The sequence below is a fragment of the Lemur catta genome, chromosome 1 (assembly GCF_020740605.2).
Source record: "Lemur catta isolate mLemCat1 chromosome 1, mLemCat1.pri, whole genome shotgun sequence".
In the NCBI taxonomy this organism is placed as follows: Eukaryota; Metazoa; Chordata; class Mammalia; order Primates; family Lemuridae; genus Lemur; species Lemur catta.
Window position 1 is genome coordinate 260,235,161 of NC_059128.1, and position 6,100 is coordinate 260,241,260.

The 6,100-nt window shown below is 35.9% G+C and overlaps 1 non-coding gene across 1 annotated transcript; it reads left to right on the forward strand.

The window, feature by feature from the left end:
* The first annotated feature begins 5,317 nt into the window (after positions 1-5,317).
* LOC123631179 lies at positions 5,318-5,424 on the forward strand. The gene has a single exon (XR_006733046.1). It is a non-coding gene; the product is annotated as a U6 spliceosomal RNA (small nuclear RNA).
* The last annotated feature ends 676 nt before the right edge of the window (positions 5,425-6,100 follow it).

The window sequence follows — 6,100 nt, forward strand, 5'->3', positions numbered from 1 at the left end:
TATATATGTATAACCATGCACTGACCCCCAGGTTAAGAAAAAAATCCCTGAATTCCTATGTCCAAGGAAAAATGTCTAAGAGTTTGACATGGAGCATCATTCTTTTTGCCCAACGCTGAGAGGAGCTGCATCTGTTTTTGGAGCATACCTCCATCTGGAACTTAATATCCTTATAAAATGGATGATTTTATGTGACTGCCTACGCTTATAGCTTAGACATAACTATAGGGTTACAGAAATAAAAAAGAGAAATCATCTTTTTAATAAGCTGTTGCTACAAGCTTTTCTAGTAAGAACTCCAGATTATTCTCTCTATACCCCTTCTGGGTTGGTTTTATGAGTTTAAAAAAAATGAGCAATGAAGTCCTCTTGGATTGGTTCACATGCATTCTACAGCACCTAACATGTTGTTTGATATATATTAACATCTAAGCATTCCTAAGTGTCATGCACCATGCTAAACAAATTATGGGCATATGGATATTAAAAGGAAAGGACTTCTTCAAACTATTTCTCAAACCCTACATGCCTCTAATGGAGTTAGGAACTCTCTCTTAAATCACAACTTTACAAAAAGCTTCTGGAATCCTATAATACAATATCACCTCTAAATTTCTTTTTTCATGTCCACAGTACAATAAATGCTTGACCTGAAATATAAAATGCCAAGTAAGTGACAAAGTGAAGAAAACAGAGTTCTCCCGAAGTTTCGGTGCTATTCTTTGATGGAAATAGCAATGAGAGGAGAAACTTATACTATATTTCCTTTGTCCCTAATTGCCATGGGATGGGTCACCAGGGGGTAGTGTGAGGGGTGGGGAACCTGAGGCCTTGGGGTCATATGTGGACTTCTGGATCCTTGAGTGCAGCCTTTTGACTGAATCCAAATTTTACAGAACAAATGCTTTTAATAAAGGGATTTATTCTGTGAAGTCTGGATTTGGTCCAAGGGCCACACTTGGAGATCTTCAAAGGCCACATGTGGCCTTGGGGCTGCAGGTTGCCTGTCTGGCAGAAGCACATTAAGGAGCTTAGAAGTTGACACTCCATCCTAACAAGTGGAAAGCTAAATAAACTGAAAAACTCTTCTCACACCCATAAGAAAAATGAAGTCACAGAGCAAATGGTGGCCACTAGCACTGGAGAGAAAGACAGGTAAATATACAGACTCTACCAGAGCGAAAACTACCCTGGGAACCAGTAGGAAAACCTGAAGTATAATTGACAAATAGCAGAAGGCTCAGTGTGGCCAAGTCTGATAGACAAAAACTCCAGGGGAACCCAGTCATTGTGGTGTCCCCACAATTTTGTGAGTTTTGCCTCCTGGAGCTGTAGTAGGTCATGTCAGTGAATAACAGAGAAAAATCTCCCTATTTTTCCAGCAGGGAGAGGAGGAAAAGTAACCATCTTGAAATACACCAGAACATTCTGTTCTACTTAACAAGCTCTGTTCTCAGGAGAAACTAACCAGAGCCTATCTTGCTGTGGTTTTATTGGAACCTAACTGACCTGGTGGAAGGGACGTACCCAACTCCAGCCCACTCTAGCCATCCTGTCCCACCTGAGAGAAGGGGAAGAGGCCTCAGAAGCACTTGTGAAGTTCACAATCCAGGAGCAAAGACTCAATAAAGCCTGAGATCTAATCATAAGACTATAGAATACTTCCCTTTTCTTCACACCTTTCTACTATATGACTGAAGTCCTATATATAGCAGTGCTTTTTAACCTGTACATCATATGCAGCTGTCAAGGAAAAATTACAAGGCATTCTAAAAGGAAAAAACACAGTTTGAAGAGACAGAGGAAGCATTAAAACCAGATTCAGATATAGCAGAGCTATTAGAATTATCAGACCAGGAATTTAAAACAATAGTGATCAATATGCTAAAGGCTGTAGGGGATAAAGTAGACAACATACAAGAACGGATGGATTATGTAAGCAGAGAGATGGGAATTCTAAGAAAGAACCAAAAAGAAATGCTTGCAATCAAATATACTATAACAGGATTGAAGAATGCATTTGATGGGCTTACTAGTAGACTGGACACAGCTGAGGAAAGAATCCCTAAGCTTGAGGATACGTCAATAGACATCTCCAAAATTGAAAAGCAAAGAGAAAAAAGACTGACAAGGACAGTACAGACAATCCAAGGACTATAGAACAACTATAAAGGGTGTAACATATGTATAATGCAAATACTAAACATAGAAGAAAGAAAGGAACAGAAGAAATATTTGAAACAATAATGACTGAGAATTTCCCCAAATTAATATCATATACCAAACCACAGATTCAGGAAGCTCACAGAACACTGAGCAGGATAAATACTAAAAAACTACATTTAGGCATATTATTTTAAAACTACAGAAAATCAAAGATAAAGAAAAAATCCTGGAAGAAGCCAGAGGAAAAGAAAAAAACCCTACCCACAGAGAAGCCAAGATAATTACATCCAACTTCTCCTTAGAAACCATGCAAGGAGTAAAAGAGTGTAGTGAAATATTTAAAGTGTTCAGAGAAAAAAAAGCACACCAAACTAGACTTCTGTACTCTGTGAAATTATTCTTCAAAAGAGAAGGAGAAATAAAAACTTTCTCAAACAAAAACTGAGGAAATTTGCTGCCAGTAGACCTGCTATGGAAGAAATGTTAAAAGAAGTTTTTTAGAGAAAATGAAAATTATGTAGATCAGAAACTCAGATGTACATAAAGAAAATAAGAGTATAGGAGAAGGAATAAATGAAGGTAAAATTAAAAATTTTAATTTTTTATTCTTCATTAAACTAAATGATAATATTTTCTAACATAATAGCAACAATGTATCTGATTATGTATGTAAGTGTATGTATATGTGCTTATTTATGCATAAATTAAATTAAAGACAGCAATCATATAAGGGATGGGAGGGAGGAATTACAATTATTTTGTTATTATAAGGTATTCATAGTATTCATAAAGTGGTATAGTGTTATTTAAAAGTAGACTCAGATTAGTTGTAAATGTATATTGCAAACTCTAGGGTAACCACTAAAAAAAGTAAAAAAGAAAAAGGTATAAGTGATTATCTAGGAAAGGAGAGAAAATAAAATCATACAAAATGCTCAAACATTTCTGTCAAAAGACAGAAATGGATTGAATGTTTGACCCTCTCCAATATTTATGTAGAAATTTAATTGCCAATGTAATAGTATTGGAAGTTGGGGATCATTAGAGGTGATTAGGCCATAAGGATTCCACCCTCATGGGTGGGTTTAATGCCTTAATAAGAGGGCTTCCAGGAGTATGCTCTCTATCCTGGCTATTTCACTCTTCTGCCATGTGAGGAACAGTGTCATTCCCCTCCAGAGAACACAGCATTCACAGTGTCATTTTGGGAGCAGAGACCAGGCCCTTACCAGACACCACACCTGCTGGCACCTTGCTATTGGACTTCTATAATGCCAGTCTCCACAACTGTGGGCCAATAAATTTTTGTTCATTATAAATTACACAGTCTCTGGTATTATGTTATAGAAGCACAAATGGACTAATACAGAGTGGAAGGCAAAAATAGGAACAAAGAACAAGAGTAATAAATAAAAAACAATAACAAATATGGTAGATATTAATCCAACTATATTAATAATCACTTTAAATATCAGTAGTCTAAATGCACCGATTAAAGATAAATGTTGTTAGAGTGAATCAAAAAGCAATACCCAACCATATGTTGTCTATAAGAAAAATACTTTTTATGGAAAGACACATATAAATTATAATAGATGGAGAAAAATAAACCATGCTAGCAGAAAGTATAAGAAAGTTGAGTTACTGTGTTAATTTCAGACAAAACAGACTTCAGAGCAAGGAAAGTTGGAGATAAAGGGGGGCATTACACAATGATAAAGGTTTCATTTCTCTGGGAAGATATAACAATCATAAACATGTGTGTGCTTAACAAGACAGTGTCAAAATACATGAGGCAAAAACTGATAGAACTGCAAGGATAAATAGATGAATTTGCTATTATAGTTGGAGACTTCAATACCTCATGATCAGAAATGGACAGATCAACCAGGGAGAAAATAATTAAGAACATAGATAAACTCAACAATACCATCAATCAACGGGGTATAGAGGCTTATCAATTTTATTGATCTTTTCAAAGGATCAGCTTTTGGTTTTGTTGATTTTCTCTATTGTTTTCCTATTTTCAGTTCCATTGATTTCTGTTTTAACTTTTATTATTTCTTTTCCTCTACTTACTTTGAAATTAATTTGCTCTTTTTTTCCTACTTTCCTTATATAACTGATTTTAAATATTGCTTCTCTGCTAATATACCCATTCAATCCTATAAGTTTACTTCTAAGCACTGCTTTTGCTGCATCACACAAATTTCAAGTTGCATTTTCATTTTTGTTTAATTCAAAATATTTTTAAGTTTCTCTAGAGACCTCTTTTTTGGGCCATGTGTTATTTAGGAGTGTGTTGTTTAACCTCTACATATTTTGGAATTTTCCAGCTATCTTTCTGTTATTGATTTGTTCACTGGACTGAACAAAGAAGATCCACCTTCACCAATGTAGCCTAGCGTAATCCAATTGGCTCAGGGTTCAGATAGAACAAAAAGGCAGAGATAGGTCAATTCTCTCTCTGTTTCTCTTCTGGAGCAGGAACACTCTTCTTCTCCTATCCTTACTTGCATGAACAAACCCCCAGTTTCTCAGATCTTTGGTCTCAGACTGAGAGTTACACTGCCAGTTCCCCTTGTTCTCAGGCCTTTGGAGTTGGACTGAGAGTGACACCTTTGTCTTCCCTGATTCTGAGGCTTTTAGATTTGAACTGAGCTACACTACTGGCCTCCTGTTTCTCCAGCTCACAGATGGCTTATGGTAGGACTTCTCATGCTCCATAATCACATGACCTAATTTCCCTAATAAATCTCCTCTCATCTATCTACCTACCTATCTACCTACCTACCTGCCTATCTACCTATGTACATACCTATCTCCTATTGGTTCTGTCTCTTTAGAAACTCTGACTAATACAGAGTTCAAAACATATGTCCACTTAAAGGCCTGGACATGATGATTATAGCAGGTTAGTTCATAATAGCCAAAACTTGCAAGCAATCAAACTGGGGTATATCCATACAATGCAATAATATTCACTGTTAAAAAGAAATGAGCTATCAAGCCATAAAAAGAGACTAAAGAAACATAAATACATATTACTAAGTAAAAAAAGCCAATCTGAAAAGGTGGCATACTGTATGATTACAATTCTATGACATTCTGAAAAAGGAAAAACTGTGGAGACAATAAACAAATCAATAGTGTGCTCACTTCAGCAGCATATATACTAAAATTGGAACAACACAGAGAAAACTAACACGGTCCCTGCACAAGGATAACATGCAAATTAATGAAGCATTCCATATTAAAAAGAAAAGAGTGAATCCTAATATAAAGTAGGGGCTTTGGGTGATAAAGATACATCAATGTAGGTTAATCAATTTTAACAAATGTACCACTCCAGTGGGGGATTTTGATAATGGCTATGCATGCATGGGGACAGGGAGTATATGGGAAATCCCTGTACCTGCAGCTCAATTTTGCTGTGAACCTAAAACTGTTTTAAAAAATAAAGTCTACTAAAATCTTTTTTAAAACTATTATCTACTGTGAAACACAGTCCTGAACCCTGGGGAATATGGATGAAGGTTTCTTTGCATGCATACATACATACAAGTAAACTCTGCTTATTATAAAGCTAGTAAACACTAGCTTTATAAAAAAAGTCAGTTACTTGACTACTTTGCCTGTCTCTTCATTTCTAACCACCTTCTTTATTTTTCCTGCTTCTCCTGGGATATATTTATTTATTATTTATTTATTTATTTACTGTTTAATTTCAGAATATTATAGGGGTACAAATTCTTTGATCACATAAATTGCTTTTGGACTACCCACATAAAAGCTATAAGTGTGCCCATCCCCCAGACAGTGGACACTACACCCATTAGGTGTGAATTTACCCATCTGCTCCTCCCTATTCTCACCTGCCTGATCCACAATGAATGTTACTTCCATATGGGCACATAAGTGTTGATTGATTAGT